The 24,092-nt window shown below is 41.1% G+C and overlaps 1 protein-coding gene across 8 annotated transcripts in view; it reads left to right on the plus strand.

Annotated features, from left to right (window-relative positions):
* The window catches only part of SGMS1 (sphingomyelin synthase 1), a 276,032-nt gene that overhangs the window by 182,080 nt on the left and 69,860 nt on the right, over positions 1–24,092 (plus strand). The window contains exon 1 of one of the 8 annotated variants that reach the window (XM_057734306.1): positions 4,703–5,051. The exons of the other annotated variants lie outside the window; for them this stretch is intronic. The gene's annotated coding sequence lies outside the window, so the exon portion shown is untranslated. Of the gene's footprint in view, positions 1–4,702; positions 5,052–24,092 lie in introns of those variants that run through there. 8 annotated transcript variants of the gene reach the window in all.

The raw sequence follows: 24,092 nt of genomic DNA on the forward strand, positions 1-24,092 counted from the left end.
TCCTTCTCTTCTCTGCAGGGAAATCTAGAGTCAGAAACAGTAGCTCAGCTCTCAGTGGGCTGAACCGAAAGCCCACTCTTGTCTGGCTGCTACAAGTATCAGACAGAAGAGTCCTGGCTTTGGGGTCAAACATTCATAGCTTTGAGGCAGGCTCTGACTCGTCTTCATGATTGACCTTAGGCTTCAAAACCTTCTCGAACTCCCAGTTTCCTGTGTGTTCGGTGCAGTTGTTAATACCTGCCTTGCTTTACTGTGTACAGATTAAATATAAAGTGATATGTGCGTGATAGAAGCCACTCATTGCTAGATACTCAGTAAATGAATTAAATTGAGCATGTTTTTTTGTTTTTTTCTTTTCGGTAGGTGGAATTTCAAATGCATTTTCCTATAGGAACAATGTTATGAATGGGGGTTGAGTATAATATTGGAAATATTATTAACATTATATTTCAGATAAATCATGAGTTAAATAGGCCTTTAAAGTCTGGCCAGAGAAGCTAGTCTCTCTACATTTGGTCTATAGTGAAATGCATTTCAGGTGCCACAAAAGTGTTCATTAACTTTAGAGTTCATTAAACAACTTTCAGAATGTAATTTATTACCAGGTTGAAGACTGCTTAGATAAGCTTTTGTGTTAGACTTGAAATGGAATTTCTTGATAGGTGGTGATGTTTTGGGGGTAGACAAATGAGCCCTCCTTTCCACTTCTGGGAAGTAAACTCATCTTCTGGAGAACTTACTGCTCTTCCCTGCAGTTCAACTAGGTAGTTCTACTGTAGACTGGTCGGTCATGGGACCTTGGCCACTGGGGTGGCTTCATGCCTCCAAGCTGGACCAGCGTGAGTTTTCTTAAGAATTTTCAAAATTATAACTATGGAATAGCCCCTCTTAGTGGTAGAGTTAAGTGGAAGAAGGCAGATTTTAGGAAGGGAGAACAAAGCCGACCTGTAGAAGCAAAGATGTGCTCTTGTCCTGGTGGAGTTCATTTTGAGTTGGTCCTAAAGCCCAGCCACCCCTGTGGCTTTCATGTTTCTAAAGTCAGTGAGTCTATCTTGCTTTTGTCTCTGCTGCTTCAAGTGCCCTTTCTGTTACCTGTAAGTTAAAGTATGCTGACTACTTCATTTGGTTGTTTATACTTGGAATATTTAAGAAGTCTTTGTCTTTGTCACGGGCAATTATAATAAATGTAATTGCATATCAGGACAGCTGATTTATCACATAGCTTTTTGAGAACAATGGTAGCGTTTGTTCCCATCTCATAAAAGCAGAACTATATTAGCACTAATCAAAGGATACAAGTGACTCCGTGTGTGTATGTATGATAATGACTTGGGCAGAGGTTTGCTCTAATGCAAATGTCATATAACTTTTGAGTTTTAAACCATATAAACAAATGGAACCTTATGATGATTCTAATAGTTATAAGTTGCCTCGGAGAACTGCCATTTGCTACCTTTTATGCTTAGGAGAACTTGTAGGTAAACAGGTAGATGTTTCTATTTAAGGAGGAATTGGTACTTTGGCAAGATTGTCAAATGTGTATGTATGTGTTCCTTACTTGAAAGGGAAGATAGAATGACAGTCCCTCTGTTCTCGTGAGTGGGTTAGTATTTGGGGAACTGAGATTGTATGTGCTGACCCTTTTTTTGTAAACTGTACTTCCCTTTAGGAAGTATCAGATTTGCTTTCTCAGTAGTGGCATTCTTTTTTGTTGGAACGTGTCGTAGAGCAAAGACATGCATCTGCCGTTTGGGTTCTGCTTGCCAACTGCTTTGAACAGCTATAATATTTGTGTATTCTTGATGTGTGAGCAGTCGAAAGGAAAGTTTTCCTTTCTCCTTTGTGGCTGTTATATAACTGAAACATCATTATATCAACAACAACTATTTATTCCGAGTCTGCTAGGTCCTGGGGGACACAAAGCCTCTGAAACACCACCTCTGCCTCTGATGGGCTTTTGTCAGCAGCCGAGAGAGAAAAGTCAGGGATTTCAAAAAGAAGGAAGACACTAAGGCGAAGTCAGTTTGGAGATGGAGGTATAAAGAATAAGGTCTGTAGGCATTTGGAGGAGAGGAGAGTTCCCTGGGGCTTGAGCCAGTGAGGAGGGTTCCAAGAAAAGGAAGGGGTTTGGGTGGGTCTGGAAGGTAAAAATTAGTACAAAGAGTGAGAGAGGTCATCAGACAGAGGGTATGGTATGGGCCCAGGTGTGGAGGTGTTAATGTGCCCATTGCTTTAGGGGAACAAAAACTAGACCAGTGGGGTTATTTAGCCGAGGGTTTTTTAAGTGGAAGATGGGGGTTGGAGAGGTGAAAGCCAGCTTTTGAATGACTGAAAAGTCATTGGGGCCAGAGCCAGTCGTTCCTTTTTTAAACCATAGATTGACAATCTTTGTACTTTGCATTTTAACTTTAGGCAACAAAGATATCCTAGAAATAGTGATGCTTTTTCTATTGTGAGAATGTTCCAATAACATTGGTAATTGTGTCCTTATTTCCAAAGCATAAGGATCATTGTAGACATCTTTCAGGTGCTTTGCGTTATGATCTCAGGTGCACTTATTTATGAAGGCTTCCTTCTTGAATGGAGCACCCACTTTATACATTTTCAGCTTGACTGGATCCTAGACAATAGAAACAAACTAGGTTATCTCTGTCCTTCCTGTATGGGCTACCTTTCCCTTCCTCTTTCATGATCTCAACATATCTACGTATGGCTGCACACATGCATACAATTGTATATTTTAAACTGCAGGGTCACAAAGTTTATTGAGTTGCTCATGCACACATAGTCTCTGTGTGTGTTGGGGGGGGGTCTTCTCATATAAAAGAGTTACAGTTCTTGATGTAACAGCCAACACACTATCAGTTTGGCCAGTATAATTGATGGTGATGTAAACAGAAAATCATTGCGCCTTAAGATAGGTATTAATTTACATGAATGTTTGAGGAAAGTTGCCTGTAAAGCAAATGTTTGCCTCTTGATCTCTATTATAAAACTACTTGTTTAACTGATAGAGAGAGGAAGGGTTTATGACATGATGGCATGCTGGACTCTGACACTTATCACGTGATGGTGATGATGTGTTGGGAGCACAAAGGATGGGACCTGGCAGCTGGAGCAGTGACCCTGGCACGAGGGCATGGATGTCTGAAGCAGGATGGAAAAAAATTGTACAGGTGTGAAAGACATTAGGAAGGTGTCATCATGCCTGTGGATGGTAAATTGTCAATAGAGAGGGAGGGGGCTCAGTGGATTCCAGAATTTAATTTACAGTGTCTAGGACAATAAGAGTACCTCTGTGAGGAAGATGAGAGTTTGAGAGACTTATCTGTTTCATCACCTAGGACATAGGCCCAATTTATGTCTGTTGCTAAGGTTAAATGTTACGTTATAGGCTTATCTTGTGCCTGCCTTTTGGACCATAACCTGGTCTTAAAACTGGAAGAACGCTTGGAAATCTGCAGAGAGAAATGAAGCAATTTACGTAGGGCCATGTACCTGATCACTTACTAGCATTGATCTCACTTAAGATTTTAATCTTTGGTTTAAAGAGCATTTTAAAGAAACCTTGGCCTATGGAATGACTGGTTTTAAACAAATATGAGGAAGTTAAACTCAGGACATCTCTTGAGTTTCATTGGTAACTTAAAAAAAGAAAATTATTCCTCTGCAAAAACTCTCTACCCCCACTAGTAATCAACTCTTAACTGGTGCTCAGGGCCTAGCAATTCTGTGGTCCCCTGTAATTTGTCAATTCCAAGCTACTTTAAGTTTCTTGTCAATATTTCTATTCCAAAATGATGATTTTAGGGTACAGTGACCCAGACAGAATGAATATTTCCAAAGTCACTATTACTTTTTAAAAGTTGGTTTAATTGTGGCATAAATGGAATCATTCCAGTTTCAAGCTTTTTTTCCCCCTGCTACTAATAAAATTTTTCTTGTGTAACAAGAACACCACAACCAAGAGTCCTAAACCAAAAGCTTCTCCAGTTTTTTATCACTTAAATAAGGGACTCGGACCATGCAAATACCAAAGAACTATTTGAGCTCGAAAATTCTTTGGCTATTTTAACATTTAAAAGAATTTAAACAGAAATATTATGAGCCAATTTGTCCACAAGTTTGGAGATTTTGATTCAGAACTCAGAGGGACAAGACAGCATTGTTTGAGTGCCTACTCTGTCACGCGCTGTGCCAAATGCTTTGCATGTATTATTACATATAATCTGTCCAGCAAACTGTTGGGTGGGCATTTTATCCCCCTCGTTGTAGGTAATTAACACGCGCAAGATCATGCAGTGTCAGAGGTGAGATCCCAATCTTAGAGGTTAGATACCAATCTGCTTTGACGCCAGATTCCACGCTCATCACGTCCAGAATCGCTGCCTAATTCAAGAACTTGTGCTAAGTAATAGAAATTACATACATCCACTGATCATGTATCTATCATAACAAAATTAATCCTTGTTTTGTAAGTTTTAAGGCCATCTATCATTTTCTTGATGTTGTTAAAGGCTTAAGTTTAAAAAAAAAAAAAAGTCTGTAAAAGGTTCCTAAGCCTGATATAAATCAAGAAAGGAAAGTTCCGCCTTCACCGACAGTGAACAAGCTTATTGGTTAGGATCGCACGGGCTGACTCATTTCTCTTTTGCTGTGTTAGAGGGCCACACCCTACATTCCAAAAAAACCTCTGCTGCCCGGCCACACCCGCGGCCTCCCTGCTGGAGCCTTTGGGGTTGGACCCGGCGTTACTGCTCACAGCTGCTCCCGGGAGACTATCCTCCCGCCGTCCGCCCGCCGGGTTGCCGGCTGCGCAGCGCCGCGGTGCTTGCACGCCGGCCCCGCAGGCCGCGGGAGAAGGCGGCCGGGGCCCGCCGAGGCGCGGACGCGCCCCGCGAGCCGGGGCCGGTGGTTGGCGCGCCGCCGGCCGCCTTCGTCTCTCCGCCTGAGTCCGGGCGGGCAGCGCGCACCCTGAGCGCGCCGGAGCCGCGCGCAAACTTGGCACCCCAGGAAGTTTCCGGAGACTTGGCCTCCTGGGAGGAGAGACCGTAAGTACTGCTCCTTCTGGGATGCTAGGCTTCATTAATGTGCTGTCTAGGGGACGCGCTGTAGCACTCACAGATGGTGGGACCAGTTAAAAGCCGGGAGAAACAGCCTCCCTTGCCTTGCAGAAAACACTCGGTACCCTCAATTGTTGCCATTCCCTTTCCAACAGCGAAGTAAAGGGACTCTTAGTTTTTATCGAATCCGCCCTGATGCTCAAACAGGCAATAGCTGTTGACACCTGAGATCGCTCACAGGATACTTGATAAAACAGTGGATCGGGATAGAGGTAGGCTGCATCAACAAATGCTCTCAGTGTTGGGGGGAGCTTTTGAGAGCCAAGGATCCAGGGGTGGTTTCGGTTTGCGGTTATTAGGCTTTCCTAATGGAGGTTTTTGAGGGAGTGGGATTATGTTTACAGCTTGGTTACCCAGTTTTGGGGGAAGTACTCACTTTCTCAACCTCCAATCCCAGTACAAAAAGGTCCTTCAGCCAACTCCCTTGGCTTGTTGGGAGCGAGCTGGTGAGTGAGATCCGCGTTCAGTGCCAGAAGGAAGCACGTGCTCCCCGTGTTTTGGAATGAGCATGTTTACTCCACAGCCATGCTTTCTATTTATTGTGGCCAGGTAACTGCTCTTGTGGAATTTGTGGAAATAAATACACCGAAAAAAAAAATGCGCTTTTTCCCCTCCCTCCCTCTCCTATTTGAGTTTGCTTTGTGTAGCTGTTAAGTTGTAACGCGAACTTGGGAGACCTAAGGTCTATTGACCCTGTTGAGTTGATTATAACTTTTACATTTATATAGAAATAGTGAGCTTCTTTTAAAAATCTGCTCTTAATTAAAACTGCTTTTTAATGTAGGAAATTAGTCAGCAAATGCATAGCAATTTGTATGGTGCAGGTAAATTATTTTCTTCCAGGAGGGATGGGGAGGTACAGGACAGGCGAAGCAGAATCGTATGATTATTCCTGTTTTACTAAGGACATAGTGCAACAGACAGGTATCACCATCAGAAACACTGTACTGGAAAGGCAGGCTGAAGGCATCCCGGTAGCATAAAAGATGACAGAAAAATGTAAACTGAATTATGAATTTACAAATATGAATTATAAAGGTATGAACAGTATCTTTACACTTCATTTTTGAAGATACAGACTAGCGCAATAGACAAGCTCTGTAACACAGAGTAAAGTGCTTTGCAGCTGACTTTTTTAGCTCTATAAAGGAAACTTCTCTAAAAAGAAATCACTTCCAAATGCAATAATTAAAATAGTTTGTTAGAATTTTTAACTAGTTGCACTTTGAACTCCTGGTACCACTGTTTTTGTGCTCATAGGCTAATGGTTAAACTCAGTTGCTTGAGTTTAACTGATCAGTCATCTCTGTGTGAGAGCTAACACCTTGTGATCCCATTTCTTCTGGGGAACAGACTGTGATATTGACAGAAATGGCCTTAAGTCCACTGGGGTAATTGGAAAAGTCCCCTCAGGTGGTGAGAATAGGAAAATATTTTCTTAACTCTCTAAGATGTCTAAAATCTAAAGGGATAATTAAATTTGAATTTTGATTCGAGTTTCACCTAATAATTGTAAGAGCCAAACATTTAAGTGAGATGCTTTGCACCTGCTACCTCATTTTAATTTTTCCCAGTAATACTGAGAGGTAGAGGTATTTTTATCTCTGTTTTATAGATGAAGAAACAGCCTCAGCAGGGTTACATAATCTGCTCCAAATTTCACAGCTGGTTAGTTTACAATACAAGGTAACATATAAGGTTTGTAATTTTTCCCTTGTGGCTCTAATTGCTCCTAACAGAGTTGATTTTTCTGTGTGAAATAATCCAGAGGAGGTTCTGAGTTCAAAGCAGATTTTTAAGGAATTTTAAAAGCCCTCTCATTGCCCCAGTGCCAGAATATCAAAGTTCAAGGAATAATGCATTTACTTTGGAAGCCTGTGGTTTTCAAATATTAACTAAGCAAGCCCTCTTCTTCACAAGCCTGTTGATACAGCAAGGCTGCCTCACAGTTGCTGATTTGGGATGACTTTCTCCTACCTTTTTCCCTGAAGCCCTTCTGGTTCTGGTTGGACAGATTTTTCAGCTCCTCACCAAGTACAACTCGGCTGTTCTCTAATTGTAACACCAAGTAGCTGGGTCCGTGGACGTCCAGTGGTTGAATGTCTGAGTGCACTCTGGCAGTATTTTACATGCTATATGAAATGATTTTAAGTGTCTGCTAGCACTTAGGTTAATGTTGAACGTGTTTGTTAGGAATGGTAAGGTCATGAAAGGCACACTCTGAGTGCTAACGCTTTTCTTGTTAGATGGGGATGGCTCAGCGTTTCTCACCAGAGTCAGCCAATTCTGAGATTCCATCTGCTGGATCATCTGTTGGGATGTCATATAATACAAGAGAACAATGCCACCTTCTTAGAAGACCAAGAACTACAGTATCTATTCCAGGACCAAGTACGGCTCACACCCTACCTCATCATTCTCGCCATCTATTTGACACTGAATACCCACCCACCTTCCCAAGCAGATCAGGGATGCCTTGGCCTCCTCCTTAAACCTCTCTAAATCCCAGCTGCTCTAAGTGACTGGAATTCTTGAGAATGTTGAAAGGACATGCCAGTGTGATGATAAAACCACTTGGGGGTGATCTTGAGAAAATCATGGAGAGGAGGAAGTATGCCAGAAAACAACTTTGATTTTTAAAACTGGGGGGAGATGGTAAATTCTGGAAACTTTAGCTGCAGAATGTATGTTGCTGTTTAGCAGAATAATAAATCACAGTTTTGAAAAGATGGATTGGGACCACTTAAAAAAAAGTGGTGGTGATCAGTATGCAGCATCACTTATCTCCAGTTGACCTCATTTCTTTTTCAGTAGTTGCTGAACAAGTATGTCAGGACATGCCATAGATACAGCATGCCTGCTCTGGAAAAACATTTAACAAAGTGCTGTGTGTGCTTTACTCAAGATGAACAGATATGGGGTGGACAGAGGTATGGGTAGGCGGGTTTGTGTCTTATACCCAAAGAGGGGTGATCAGCAGGGTGACGTCAGACTTGAATAAGGAGCCCGCAGTGTGCCTTGATCAGGGCATTTGATACAGCTGGACAACACAACTCACGCTAGTAGAGACAGAGAATTCAGAATCAAGAGGTGATAATCCCACAGTTCTTTGAAGTGCTGTAGGTAGTGGTTAAGAATAGGGACTTTGGAGCCTGACCTTGGACAAGTTATTTGAGCATTCTGTGCCTCAGTCTCTTCATTCATAAAATGCAGATAATAATACTTCCCTCCTATGGCTGTTGAAAATGTTAAGCATCAGATTAGGTTATTCAGGTGATGTGCTTAAAAACTAGAGCATGACCATGAATTGTGTGTGTCACGGTTTTAGTCTTTTGTTGTTGCTACTGCTTTTTCTCCTGTGGCGGTGTTGCACATATTTCTGGGTTTACGTTTAAGTGTGTGTCCAGAATGGAGTAACAGGTTTTGGAGAGGGTCTAAAAACTATATGAACAGTGGTTGAAGACTCTGGACTTGTATTCCTTAGTGTAAAAGCTGAAAGAGAGTAACCATATGCTGTGAAGTGAAATAGTGGTGGTCACATTCTGAATTCTGAGATATTTCATCCAGTAGAACAAGTACTTTCTCTTAAGGAGCTGTAGATTGGTATAAGAGAAATCTCCATTAAACTAGGATTTGGTAGAATTCTTTCCTGGTTATCAATACAATCTTTAACCAGGCAGTTAACTCAGTGGCTTTCCCTGGGGTGTGATTTACCTCTCAGGGGACATTTGGACATAGTTTTGATGGACGCAGCTGGGGTGGGAAGATGTGCTGCTGGCATTTAACAGGCGGAGGCCAGGGATGCTGCTGACCTGCTGCAGTGCACAGGACAGCCCCACAGCTGAGAATTATCCTGTTCAAATGTCGATAGTGCTGAGGTTGAGAAACCCTGGCTTACCTCTTCCATATGTGTGTTTCTCTTTGTGAAATGAGTACATTCACATTGAGAGTGAATGTATTCTGAAATCTGCGGAGGTATACAGCATATACATTTTATCAGCAGCGGCACAGTAAAATATCTGCTCCGTTCCGTGGAGGAATATATTACAGTGGTTTGAGAGTCCGATAAACCTATGCTTGAATCTCAGCCCTACCAGTTTAACCTGCTGTGTGATTTGGGGCAAGGTTCTTTCTGTATGAAAACCCAATTCATGTTTCATAGAGTTTGGACTGTGCTACCAGATTTACATACATGCCTTGTGTGTAGTAAACCATTGTTTTTACAATTAACTGGGTTGTTCTGGTTTTTGTTTTTTTGGCAATGGGATTGAGTGGTGCTCATTAAAATGCAAGATTTGGAAAGAGAATGAATAAAGAAATTGGATTTTAATGTTAAAAGACAAAACGAAAAGGCCTCTTGTCTTCAGAATTTAGGAGGGGTAAATCTTTGCAAGTGTTGCTTTGGCTTTGTAGGTAAGGACCATAATATGCACCAAGGTGAGAAGTACTTATCAGAGGGAGAGGATGAGTTGCATGGAAAACAAGAGTTACCTACTTCATATTAGTCTGAAACTAGCCAGGGATGTGGTTTCTAGGTTTATGAATTGCTCCACTACAAAAACTTGTAATGTTTGCTCTTAAGCAGTGTAATTCTCTGTTTTGTTCATCTTACACTTGGTATTATGGTTTCTTAATATATTTTCCAGTGCCTTAAGATGTTAGCAACATACCCAGCCACTGAATGTGCAAATGTGTCAGCTTTGCAGTCTTAGTGATTTCTGTACTTTCTCAGCCTGCCCCCAAAAGATAAGGCAAGTTTTCATGTGATCACTCTTCCTGTCACCTCCACTTGTGCATCAGCCGGGGATCTAGGAGTCTGGAGTCCATCCACAAGTCCCACTGTGTTCCTGCTGCTTTGGCAACCTTTAGCAGCATGTAGTATATCCGTAAAATCAGTTGAAAGTTAATGTATTTGACTTATGAGGGTGATTGTGTGTCTGTGTGTGTAATAAGCCTTGGTGGAAAGATCCGCAAGTGTGTACAACTCACCCGCCATCTACTTTGTAAAGGCAGAATGTTTTGTAGCAATGTTCATCTTCCAAGGAGGCAGCAGTCAGAGACCAGGCAATGAAAAGTTCCCTGAGTTAGAGAGCGGCTCTGATTCAGGGTGGAGAGTGGAAATAAGGGTTTTTTAAAGAGAGGTTACTCCTGATTTTCTTTCTTGTAGTCCTTACTGCATTGGAACTGAATTGTTTAAACCTCGCATAAACACATGACTTGAGTCCTCAGATGGAGGAAGTGTTAGTCCCCCAGCAGCTTGCCTCTCTGTGGGCATCTGGAAACCTTTCCTCCTGGAGCCATGGGAAGAATTCGTGGCTGGCTCACATCACGAGAGCGATGGCAGCCCCAAGGTGAGGTGCGGCAGCCGCAGGTAGGATGGAATCACGTGGGGATCAAAACACCCTTCGGAGAATTTATAACACAGACTAAGCCCTGTTAGTGCTTGGAGGCTTTCATTAAGCTAACCTTCAAGCTTGCTTAACTCTCCTGATTGTTCAGAAATAGAAGGTGGAGTTCCGGACCCTCATGGTTGCAAGCTGCCCCTGATTTGCTGGTAAACACTCTTGGCAAAAACTCAGTGATTCTAACGAAGAATCCTGGACTGGTTACACGAACTGGTTACACTGCATACCTCTATGGGGTCAGAAGGTTAAGAGTTTGATATTAAAGCAAAGCTGAAAGGTTAATAGTAAACTAAATGAGATTAGTATCACTATTGTAGATGGTGCCATTGACCACAATTCTTGAGACGTGATAGAAGATTTCTCCACTTTAGGTACATCTTTATATATATATCATTTTGATTTCTCAGATGTGGATGAGACTAGAAAAATTCCATGAGCTGCCAAACGTGTTGTTAAAAGTGTTGGAGGGCTGATTATGGATTTGCAAAGGCCCCTGGGCATCAGCTTGGTGAAACTCTGCAGTATTTGGTACCAATACTGGTACCAAATACTGCAGAATTGTGCTGTGTCAGTAGATCTAAAGATAGATTTCTTTGGGTTTTGAAACCAGAGTCTCACCAAAAGGGCCCAACACATTTTAGACATAAAAGTAACAAGAGATTTAAAATGTCAGTGGAGTGCAACAGGATAGCTCATTCTGCATGTCTAAGGTCTGTTAAGCTTGTATTTTTGGCATTTAATGATTTTTTAAAAATATACTTTCAATTTTGGTGTGGGTGAAGTTCTCTTTTTCTTTTTTTTTTTAATTAAAGCAGTCTGTCCTTCTTCCCTGAAATTCCTAAAGCCTTCATCTCTTTGGAGTCATTGGCTCCTACCATAAATGTGACGTGTGTACCATACGTGAGGGTCAACAGGGAGATCCCTTCTACTTTCTGACTTGGATAAAAGGTTGAGAACTCCAAAGGAACTATAAAACACCTCAGTAATGAATGGATCACAGCAAAAATAGACAAAGTTAGTAAAGATATTAAATGGCTTCTAGGGCAGAATTATAACTTAGGTAAAGGTACTGGCATGTTTGAGAAGGGATCTGTTTGAAGGGAAATTCAGTGGAGTGGAACTTGGAGAGGCCAGGCTGGCCTTTCCATGGCAGAAGGCCCCCGTCCCTCATATAGCATCAGTGGGTCTCCATATGGATATTATCCCAGTGGCGACACCATCTGTTGGCTTTTGACATCAGTTAGGTTTCAAACCTGACTTAGAGTGTGGTCTTGCCCTCCTCCCTGAACACACCTGGGCCTACCTTAACCTCACAGTGCAGTGTCGGACCACACAGGAAGCCACAAAACACATTTCCCTTCCATGCCCACGATGCATCCTTCTGGTTATAATTCGGGTTCCTCATGAATTACACTTTTCAGAAGACACAGGATCAGCAGATATCAGCAGCCAGCATCCAGTCTACATGATGGTATTAAATTGGCATTTTTACTTTACTGTCACCCTGAGTTTGGTGAGCCTAAACCCTCTCTTGATCACCATATTTATGAATTACGACGTTCAAGGGCCGGCCTTGGACTGTGGCAAGTCCACCGAGAAGCAGGACTCTGCACGGGCTAGCTGGCTTCCCCAGTGGTGCTTGGCTTCACCTGGAGTGTCCCTTTCTGCGTGACCGGCAATGTAAGAGTGTGAAGCCCACCCTAATGCTGGTATCTTTTTTGCTTTTTCGAAAATGTTGAGAGGAAAAATGAGTGTAACGGAGTGCTTATTTATGCTGGAGATGCAGTGGTCTATTGTGAGTGACTCATGTAAACATGAGTAAAGCAGACTAGAGTACATTGTTATTGTTACAATTACCATGTAAACTAACTAATTCCTGCTTTGCTAGTTAGCATATCCTGTAATTCTCATTTAAATTGCACAAATTGCTAAACAGCCACAGAAGTCCCCAATCAAAGCAGTTCATAGCCGGCGTTTCACAGTGGCACTTTTTAGTGTGGTTTTGTATTGCTAAGATCCTTGTAGATTTATGAAGTATACTTCTGTTTGGTTCCCAGGATAACATGGCCACGTCACTGGAGCATTTGGGTTCCAGAAGCTGTTGTACTTTTAAAGCCTATTCATGTAAAACTGTCCTTTTAATATTTTTATATTCCCACGGATATACTGAAACGATTCCATACAGCTAAGTACTGTTGATAGTGATTTTGTGCTGTTGAGCAGTGATTTGATAGTATCAGTCTAGTGGCCTGAGGGAGTCACCTTCTTAAATTTATAGCATTTACTTCTGGGAGCAAAATTCTCAGGAGAAGCAGGAACCTGATGTCATTTACTTTGATGATGTCCATGTAAAGGTCAGAGATGTGCAAGTGAATGTTTCTAACCCAGAAACTAGTCATCACCGGTCTAGATCAAAGGGAGTGTCTTTCACAATTGCAGCGGCGCCGGGATAGATGGAGGAATGTCACGTGAAAACCACACAGTCCGAGGAAGACGCTCGGGAAAGAGAGTGAGAATTGGACTGGGACAGTGCAGTAGGGAATAAGCAGAGGGGTGTTCCCATTGGGTTGAAGAATAGGGAAGGCAAATCAAGAATTCTAATGTTATTTACAATTCCAGAGTGCTCCTCCTGTTACTGGACTGAACCCTGTACTTCTCAACAACCAGCATTTCCTCCAGACCTTTATCCTCAACCTACCATTGTGTTCAGAGGTTTATTCTCTGAAAGTGTGTTAACTAAATTATCTGAGTAAATTGTGTCTTCCTGTGGTTGGGGATCAGATAGGCCAGGGGTGGTTATATTTTTAAACTGTAAATAGAATGAACGAAAGGGCTGATAGTTCTACAGTGCTTCTCTCGGTATCCACCTGTTCCCCGCCAAAGCCCACAAGAACACCCGAAGCAGGAGTCCTTTCCCACAGTGGAGATGACCATATGCTAGACCTGTGCTGTCCAGTGCTGCAGCCACTGGCCACTTGCAGGTATTTAAATACATTAAATAAAATTAAACATTCTGTTTCTTAGTCATGCTAATAACCACATCCAAGTGCTCAAGAGCTACGTGTGCCTGGTGGCTGCCATGGTGGGCAGAGCAGACAGAACATTTCTGTCGTCTCATCCCAGGAGGACGATTCAGCCTTAAGGAAAATGTGTATTAAAGCATTGGATCCATTTTCAAGGAATTCCTGTATAAACCAAAACACATCTAGGGTTTAACAAAGCTGACTCTTTTAGGCCAAATGAAGGTACATTATTAAAAATCTTACTTTTCCTCAGGTTTCAACTTTGAATTCCAGTGACTGCTTTTGAGAGTCAGAGTGAGTTACCAGCGCATAGTGTAGCTGGTTCGTCAGGGCCTAAGTAGGAAAACAGAAACCACTTTTATTTACAGTAGGGGTATTTAGTGAAGTTCCCAGCACAGGTGATGATACAGTAGGAGCCCATTGAAGAAGCCTAGAGATTAGCCCCAGCAGGAAGTCATTACTAGCCTCAGGCTGGAGGGACAAAAGGTGGAGGCTGTTATTGGAGTTTAGGGGCAGATAAGAGGCAAAGCCACAAAGGAGATCCAGCAGATACCAACAAACAGGAAGGTGTGGAGTACTCCTGAGAGCTTTGCCGTCCTTTCTACTCTCCAGTCTTCTGCCAGTGCCTCCCATTGGTTGAATCTAGTAGGTTGATTCCTGTGACATTGCAGCGCAGAGTCAGGGGCCAGAAGGGATGGGTCTGTCAGTGCAGGACCGACACAGCTGGTGTCTGTTGAGCTGAGCACCTCTTATGTACTGGGTTGCCCAAAAAGTTCGTTAGGGCTTTTCCATGACATCTTACGGGGAAACCTGAATGAGCTTTTTGGCCAACCAATATAAGGTAACCTTCTAATGTGTCCCCACCTCCAGGCATGCCCATTCCTGGACTTTTCCTTACATCACTTAGCAGATTGCATTAGGCTTCTCTCTTGAGATGGACTGTGAACTCCTCGGGGGCAGGGAGTGTGTTCCATGCATCTTGGTAATCCAGGTCCCTGGCACATAGTGGGTGTGTTTTTAGGTTTTTAACAAGTTGGTTCAAAATTTACTGAAGTGCATCATTTGGAAGATTTTTTTCGCAGAAAACTTTTCGGGGTTTTTTTTGGTCTTGTTTGTTTTTAAAGAATATGTTTGCAGCCACCGAATTAAAAGGATAGAAGCCAGTGCCCTCTCTAAGTGGGCAGGGAAGATGAGGAACCTAGGAATGTAGTATCATGAGTAAGAAGAATGAGTGGGATAGGGGAGGGCCTGAAGATAGGGAACCAGGGAAGGAATCTTCTGGGAGAGTTCATTAGGGTCTAAAAAATAAATGTCTGGACTAGCCCAGTTATCATGGGTACTATCTTCTCAGAATCCCTGTGGTTTGTCATTTTGGCCCAAACTAAAGAAAAGTGGAGGCCTCTGAAAAGAATATCCCCCGGCAACTAAAAATACTGTACGTTGATTACACAGAAATAGAAAATAAATCAATTCCTGGTATGCTATCAGTTTCGGATCATTGAATTTTTTTCTACCGATATTTTAGAAATTTACTGTAATCGCATAGAAATTTTAAATTCAGTTTAATTATCCTATTTTCTACACAGAGTCCACTACTGTCCTGACTCATGTGATGGTTTATGATAACAGTAAATTTGCACCTAGCATAAAGTAAGCATTCGATAAATATATGTTCATGAAGTGAATGGGCGTATGATTAGGAATCATAATTTAAAGCCTTCAGCTACTTTTCATAGCATGAAATCATTGCAGAGAGCTCTAATCTAAACCTGTATATTTCATTATCTGTATTATGTCCTATAGCAGTATGCGTTTACTTACAGCTGCTCACGGTGGTTAGGCCTTTATCTCTCTCCTTCACAGCTGCTGCATAAGGTAGATATTATTACTCCCAGTCATGAAGAAACTTGCTGCTGCTTCCATGTAATGGCCAGACCGTTCAAAGAAAAGTACGAGCCAGTCTCTGCCCTAGAGGAGCTCAAGACCTAGAATGTAGGTCCATTTCAGTGGAACTAATCCTGTCTTCAAGGGGGCCTCTGCCAGGGGCCTCAGGGTGAGCAGGACTTGCTAGGGAATGGGAGTGGGGCCTGCACAAGGCCTTCTAGGCCAGGTGCAGACCCCCTGTGAAGACTTGGAGCCTGAACCAGCTGACACTTTGGGGTCCCTTGAGTCATGGTGGGAGACCAGACTGCGGAAATAGGAAGGGTGGTCTCCTGTAGGAGCACGATGGTGTCACGGGGTTGGGGGGGGGGGGGGGTGCGGTGGAGGTTTAAACAGCGTTATCCTATTTTTAAGCTAAGAAACTTTGGCAGGGAGGATCTTATATCTCCCTGGATTGTAATAACCCATGTGACCCCTTCTGAAGGCCAGGGTGTAGGCAATGGCAGTGGTTCCAAGCAAGAGGGGACATCCTCCAGTTAGGAGAAGTCTGTGGAGTAGAATCGGTGGGATTTGGTGACCACGTTTATGTGAGAAGGTGAGGGGAGGTGCAGAATGAGGACAGCCCTTAAGCTACAAGAGAGTGCCTTATCCCTAGTGTTCTTTTCCTTCCTCCCCCCAGACTCCAAAAAAGTCTTTTTTTTTTTTTGCATGACGTGGAATTTGCCCTTAAAATTGCACAAGTCTAATGTAACCAGGAAATCCTCAAGGGATAACCAGATTTTCTCCCTGAAGTGATTTTCATCTAAGTGGGAGAACAGTTTTAATACAAATGAAAAATCATAGTGCTTCTTACTTTCTGCTCTTCTATGACTGTTATTCAAAATTTTATTGTGAGAATAACTTGAAAAGTGAGGAATAAGAATGTGGGTTTTCTTCATTTTTTTCTTTCTTTTTTCTTTTTTTTTTTTTTTTTGCTGTGTTTGTTTTCTGAACAGATAACCTCTCCTGATCTTTGGAGCAGGGAGTATTCAGCAGTTTTGGGGTCAGGCTCTCCATGTGTCAGGGTGCTAGGTGTGGATAACCAAAGGCATGTTGAATACTGTGGGCTGGGTTCTGCATTGGTGTTTCGCCTATGCTAGCTTAACTTAATCCTCACAGCATTAATATTATAAATATCACAATGATACGTTATTTTTTTGAGAGGTGAGCAAACTGAGGATGAGGGAATGTAGGTACTTGAAGGCCATGCAGCCAGGGACAGAAATGGAAAAATGCCAGTTCTTGCTGTTTCTCTCACTTGTGTAGTTTGCCACGGGGCCTGCGGCAGGAATGCTGTTAGGTAAAGAGAGTGTGTCAGTCAGTGCAGTCGGGGGTCAGAAATCATACAGTGGTTTGAGCAGGGGCAACAGTTAAATATTAAGAGTTATTAGCTCTGATGGGCGTTGGAACAATTATGTGCTCAGCTAATAAGAAGCAAACAGAACTTAGAATACAGAAATAATTGATAATAGGGAGCAACCACTGCCCGTTGGGCCCCTAAGGGAGAGGCCACACCTCATACCCCATCCAGACCTTGTTGGAGAGGACAATCCTGGCTGCGGCCCACTGTTCGGCAGAGAAATTGCTGTGGTGCCAGGCTGGTGGAACTTGCTGAAAAGGCACCGTGTGTCCTTTGGGATGCCGGGGAAAGCTGTTCACAGGGAGGTGTGAACAGGGGACACTGCGCTACAAAACCATTAGAAGACAGGATGGCAAAGCTGCACGCGCTGCAGGAGGCTGCCGAGAAGCACGCCAGAGCCAGGAAGCACAGCCCTTCCCCCAGCAGTGTCTTTCCAGCATCTTCTACTGACAGCAGTTAACAACATCACGCAAGCGAGCAAGTGAGAAAGTATTTCAGGGGCCCAGATGCATTTCTGCACATCAGGCAGTGAAGGGTGAACTTGTGGCTGACAGGCAGTACACTGATAACTGACACAGGGAGGAGAAAGCCCACCCTTTTCTCAGAACCTTTATTTTTCTTTCTTTCAACTAGGTAGTTGCACATGATGTATATATTTTGGGGTGGTTTTTATTTTTTCCGTTGATGGTAATTCATCATTTTCCTCAGACTTTGAACATGATATGATTTGATTACCTGTTATCCGTGTAGTGACTTATCACTAAGAGACTGTTGAAGATTGTTTCATTTTCTTTTTTATGGTTTGCCTCTTAAGCCTTGGATAAATACATGGATAATCAGGAATTGTTCCACATTTATGAAATGCCATCCAGCCAGATGACATCCCAGGCTTTTCCTTTAATGCCTCTGAAGATATTTGCTACAGCCTAGAATTATAATTGCATGTGAAGTAATTCAATTTGAGATTTATCTGAGGCTTTGTAAATATTTGCCAAAGGATTTCACAATATAATATAGGGTTATGGTTTTATTTGTTTGTAGTGGGTTTTTAATTTGGTTTGCCTAGTGCATTTCTTTACTGCTTTCTTGTGAATTAGGAAGAATAGACCTTCCTGAAGAGCTTTTTTAAAGATTTTCCCTCCAAGTTGTTTTCTGCATTCCACGGCTTTGAACTGCTAGATTTCATAGCAGTTTCTTGCTCCCTAATACCATGCAATGCATAATTGGTCATTTTGTTTAAAACATTAGAAAGGAACAAATACTCAGCCTTGACCGTGAACCCAAGTTGATACTTGCTCTGTCTGTGCTGCCTTCTTTTTCTCTACTTCATGTTTTGTTGTGTTTTTCTCCCTCAACTCTCCTAAAAAACCTTTAGCTCATTAAATATATTTTGGGAGATTCAGGTGTTTTAAAGGCTTATAGATGCTTTAAAATTTTTTTAATTAAAGTGTAAAGAGAGAGATAATTGCCCATAATCTTACTTTCAGGTAACCTATGATGAAGTTGAAAATAAAGAAAAAACAGTGTGTGTACATGGTTAGCACACAAATGGTATCAAAAGGTTCAAAAAGAGAGGTAAAAGCCTCTCCTCAAATGTGACTGTTGTTATGTTTCTTGTGATTTCTTCCAGGAAAAAAAAATGTTTTTGGCGTATATCTGCATCTATCTGGCTCTCTGCATTTTACATTTTTTAATAAAAGGATTCAATTATGCATATTTTCTATAGCCTTTATTTTGTACTTTTCCTATTACTTTTTTAGAGCTCTTTCCCGTCAACACACAAATCTTCCTTATTTACTTTAATATGGTATGTACAAGATTTCATTATTTCATCTACCTTATGGATGTGTGGTAATTGATCTTTACCTTTGTCTTCTGGCTAATTTAGTAATTGCCAGGTATTTTTGGAAAGGAGTTGTGGTTACCTTTTGGAGTTATTATAGTTTGCCTTTTTGTAAACAAACATCCTGATGAAATATCAGTAAGTTACATTCCTAATAGTGAGATTGCTAAATCAGAGGATAAATGCATCTTTAACGTTGATAAACATTACCAAATTGTACTCTAGAAAGGCTACACAGATTGGTTTTCTTTTACCAAGGTTGTATCTTTCCCACGCCCCCCACCACATAAATCACCAGACTGTAACATTTTTGCCAGTCTGATAAGTTAAAAAAGTTATCTGTTTATTTGCACTTGCTTATCTTTAATTACAGGTTTAGTATCTTTCCCTAGGTTCCTTGGACATTCAAATTTCTTTTTGTAAATTGCTCCTGTGCTTTACTGTGCACTGTCTTCTTTTTCTTCCCCTCCTCTTTCCTTTTCCTCATTTTCTTCCTTGTAGGGTTCTTTGTCTTTATCATATTGACTTATATGAGCTCATTTTAAATTAGGGAAATTAGTCCTTTTATATATGTATTGCAAGTATTTTTTCCCACATTATATCCTATCTTTCGATGTTCATTGAAAACATTGTTATTTTGGTGTAAGGAATATAAAACGTTCTTTTTAAAAAGAAATGAAAGAAGAGTGAGGGTTAGGAAAAGTTGGCTGCACTTTCTGCTGTTTTTAAGGCCTAGTAGTTGTAGTTTGGGACAGAAGTTATTTCCATGACTCCTAGTGTGTCCATCATAGCCCTGGAGACCCCGTACCATCTTATTTATACCAAGACCACTATTTGTGTTCACATGGTTACCTGTCTAGACCAGCCAGTGAGGTATAATCACATCTATTCTCTTGTGAATAGAGTGTTACTAAAACAATTGGATTTTTAAAAATCCGGTTTTAAAATAATGAATAGATCAAGAATTGATCTCTCTCCAAGTTTCTTCAAACATTTAAAATTTAAGATTCTGGTTAACAAAAATTGACTGTATAAATGCTTGTTGCATATATTGTAAACTGTGACTCAGTCTAAATCCAAGGAAAATGTTTAACTGGTTCTTTATTTAATCAAATATCTCCAGGGAAGATTGTAAGGATTTCCTGAAAATCCGCATAATCTATATTTATATTATGTACTTATTCATACATACGGGAAGCCTTTGAATGGTACCCTGTGAGGGGCGGTGTTATGGCACAGTATTTTCTTGGTTTGACCTACAGTCCTGTTCCCTGAAAACAGCCATAAATCTTAATTTCCAATAGAATCCTGGCCTCTTTATCATGCCATTTGACCTGAGATGAAACATCTGATGGTTTTGTTTACTCTTCATAGTTCTATAAAGGCAGTTGATTCTGTTAAGTTGAATTTACTGAAATGAGGGACTTACAGTAGGAAGATGGATTTATTTTTGAGAAAGCTAATGCTAAGTTTTGACTTCTGCAACTATTCAGTGACATTCAGTGCAAAAATAATTGGACATCAGAACATTAGAGAACCAACCATTGTTGTTTTGAATGATCATGGTACTTATTAAACCTTCGTTTCAGTGCAGACTGCTGAAATAATTGGTGGTATCATTAATTAGTTTTGACCAGATGAAGTTTTTGTAGTTTGGTAATGGCACTTTTCTAAACAGGATATCAAAATGAAAGATAAATGGAGATGTTTAAAAATGCCTAGCTGTGTCAAAGGAAAGCTCACAAATGATTTCTTGGGCACAATAGTTTTGTACCACTTTAGTCCACCTTGCGTCCTTAGCTTTAGCTTATAAATCAAGTTGACTAAATAAGGCTGACAGAAATTCATTTGTGAATTTGTCTTTGACATTTTATACAGGAGGATAAATGAATAAGACGAGTGGAGTCTGCTTTGAAAAATGAGTCTCTAAAAGCAGGAGTGTCTGTCGTTTGTTCCACTCAGTGAGGGTGGGTCTGTGGGTGAGACCTGGTGCCTTGTCGAAAGGCACCAAGCCAGCCCTTGGAGAAACTAAGCAAATGAGAAATAAAATGCTAATATCGGGCCTCCCTGGTGGCGCAGCGGTTTAGAATCTGCCTGCCAACGCAGGGGACACAGGTTCGAACCCTGGTCCGGGAAGATCCCACATGCTGCAGAGCAGCTAAGCCCATGCGCCACAACTGCTGAGCCTGCACTCTAGAGCCCACGAGCCACAGCTACTTAGCCCATGTGCCACAACTACTGAAGCCTGCATGCCTAGAGCCCACATTCCACAAGAGAAGCCCCCGCAATGAGAAGCCCGTGCACCACAATGAAGAGTATCCCCTACTTGCTGCAACTAGAGAAAGCCTGCGTGCAGCAACAAGACTCAACATGGCCAAAATAAATAAAACTAAATTAAAAATAAAAAATAATAATAAAAAAATGCTAATATCAAAGTGACCGTTGTAAAAAAAAAATAGATGCTTCAAGAAAATACAGGACCTTTTGTAGGGTATTTTTGATTAGGTGGTATAAATTTTCAGTGGTTTGTAGACCTTTTGGAGAAATGCTTTGCAGTTGAAATGAAAAGTGTGAACCACTTGAGAATGAAAGTAGTAGGCTTTACAGTGAGTGGGAAAATGAAAGTTTCTGCATTTGGTTCTCGTGCTGCCACTCATGGGTGTTTCCGAGTAAGAAATATACTCCAAACCCCAGTTTTTTAAATTTGTACAAGTGGAGATTAAAATACCTACCTCGAAGAGTTTTGAGAGAAATAAATGAATTTGTCAAGGACACTTGACAAATATGTGTCCTTCCTTTAAGGAAGTTTCTGGTATTGTGCAGATGCAGAGGGCAGCTGTTGATCTAGATCTCAGGGACTGCTGATGTTGAAAGTACCTCTTACAACATCAGGTGTGGGAAATGGGGCTGTTTTTCAGGAAGGCAGAGGTGTGCTCTGTTATTAGAATGTGACAATTAATGATTTTTCCCATTGCTGGCTCAAGTGTCAGATAATTGACCCTGGTTTATGTTGTACGTCTCGAGATGAGGCCACAAGTCCCACTGAGGTCAATTATAGGCATAAGTATTTATATCGGAGCGTTTGTGTTTCTGGAGTCCTCTGCCGTTGGTCTGGTCACACACACTAATTATCGCCACCCGGAGACAGCAAAGTTCCCTTGGTGGTGGCTGTGTTACGAATTGGTCACAACACATTGAGCCAGAGCACTTGGGAGCTTCCTGCCCAGGTACCCTCTGGCCTTGGTGTGGCTCACAGGGAGGTTGGTTACATCATTGTTGGTCATAAGACAGGCTCTGAAGACAGTCCAGACTTTGATCAGTGCCCGATGCATCTTGGTCAGATACTCGTATTGAGCATACTTGAGGCAATGGAACAAAAAGTCAGTGCGTGTGATTTTTATACTTCTTTTTCCCCACAAACTAAAGTTTCTCTTCATGTTTTTTTTCTACTAATAATGTATTGGTACACATGCTGATGAGCACTAATAGGGAATACTTATTATGTACTACAGTCTAAGCGCCTTGTGTATATGATATACTGAGTTAATCCTCATAAGCTATGGTGTAGGTGCTATTATTACCCTCCGTTTACGGAGACAAAAAGCTGTGGCACGGAGTGGTTGAGTAATTTGCTTAAGACCTCACAGCAATAAACAGAAGGGCCAGGATTGAAACCTGGGTCATCTCTTGACTACTACTATATACCAACCTTTCTCTCTAATAAGAAGACTAAGACAGTTGGAAAGAACATTAAAAAAAAAAAACATGTAAGTCCCATCTATCCAGTAACAACCATTCTCAGCACTTTGGTGCACTTACTTCCAAATCTCTTCCTTGAACTTGATGGAAAATCCTCTCTCCCCATTTCTACTTCCAAGGGCTAATGAAGCATTGTGAACAGCTTGGTATGTATTTTCCCAAATATACATGCGAGCACATGCATAGATAATCTACACCCATTTCTTAATGTCCTACCATATGCATTGTTCTGCTAGGCTCTTTTTCACTCAGTATATGCTGGACATATTTCTATATATATTGTATATAATCTATATTTCGATTGACTGTTTAGTATGGTTTGTACTACTTTCAGAGGATGACTGCACCATCATTTCTTCCAGTATACCACTTTGATTGATGGACACTTAGATTGTTGTCCCATTTTCTCTATATCATTTATAGTAGCTGCATATATTTTGCTGCGTGAAAGTACTATAATCTAACTAATTTTCCTCTTATGAGATTCAGGTTGTGTTAGAGGATACTAGGATGAACGTTCTCACAACTGCAGATGTGAGTACATCCTTACTTAGTTACTTCCCAGCCCCAACCAAAATGCAGAGACCAAATGACTGCCCAGTCACTTAAAAAAAAAGAGAAAAGAAACTTTACTGAGGTATGTTTACATACTGTAAAATTCACCTCTTTTAAGTGCACAGTTCAGAGGTTTTTAATAAATTTACCAAGTTAAACAACCAGCACCATAAACCAGTTATAGAACACTTTTATCAGTCTAGTGAGATCCCTCTTGCCCTTTTACAGTTAATCCCCTTTCTCATCCTGAGCCCCAAGCAACCACTAATCTACTTTCTGTCTCTACAGATTGGCCTTTTCTGAATATTTCATATACCCTATCACTTTTAAGAATTCAATATCCATGAGTAGTATTCCTTTTCTTATTCTTTTGAATTTGGCTCACATAAAACTCCTGGCTGGAATTGTTCATCATATTAGGGCTTGGTACTGTCTTGAATAATAAAAAGAATCATCATCCTCATCATCCTCATCATTATTATAAATTTTTGTCTTGTACTCCACAGAGACAAACTGTGATTGTTAGGCTTGCTCAGTAATGCTTGCCATATCAAAAGAGAACTGTTGGGTGATTTTCAGCTTGTTTAGTTAATTGCTTCATTTGGTAGCTTGATAGTAGTGAGGATTCTTGACTTACTTTGAGAATATGTGTTGGTTTCACAGAAGACATGCTACCAAAACACGACAAGAACTTACCAGAACTGCACCTTTGAGAAGTGATACCAGAAAGTTCTCAGTCGTGATTTCCCAAACCACTTGTGGGTACGAAGTGTTACCTTCAAATTGCTTAGAAAAGTTGTGCAGTCCATTTGGACTAAACAACTCTGTAGTGTTAAAATAATTTAAAAATTTTTAAAGTTTCTATTTTATTGACTTTATAAGCTATTTTGAATTAAAAGCTGATAATTTTTAAATTTATGATGACTTCAATATTTAATATTTCAATGTATGATAGTTCTTGCAAATATTTTAGATGCCTGCTCCCTGCATTTGTAGAGCCGTGAAGAATCTGATTTTTATATCATCAGTTTGGGGATTTCCATTTGAAGTGCACACAAATTTATTTTTAATTGTTATTTCAAATGAGTAATTACTGTTGCCCAA

This window comes from Hippopotamus amphibius, chromosome 5 (assembly GCF_030028045.1).
Source record: "Hippopotamus amphibius kiboko isolate mHipAmp2 chromosome 5, mHipAmp2.hap2, whole genome shotgun sequence".
NCBI classification, from domain to species: Eukaryota; Metazoa; Chordata; class Mammalia; order Artiodactyla; family Hippopotamidae; genus Hippopotamus; species Hippopotamus amphibius.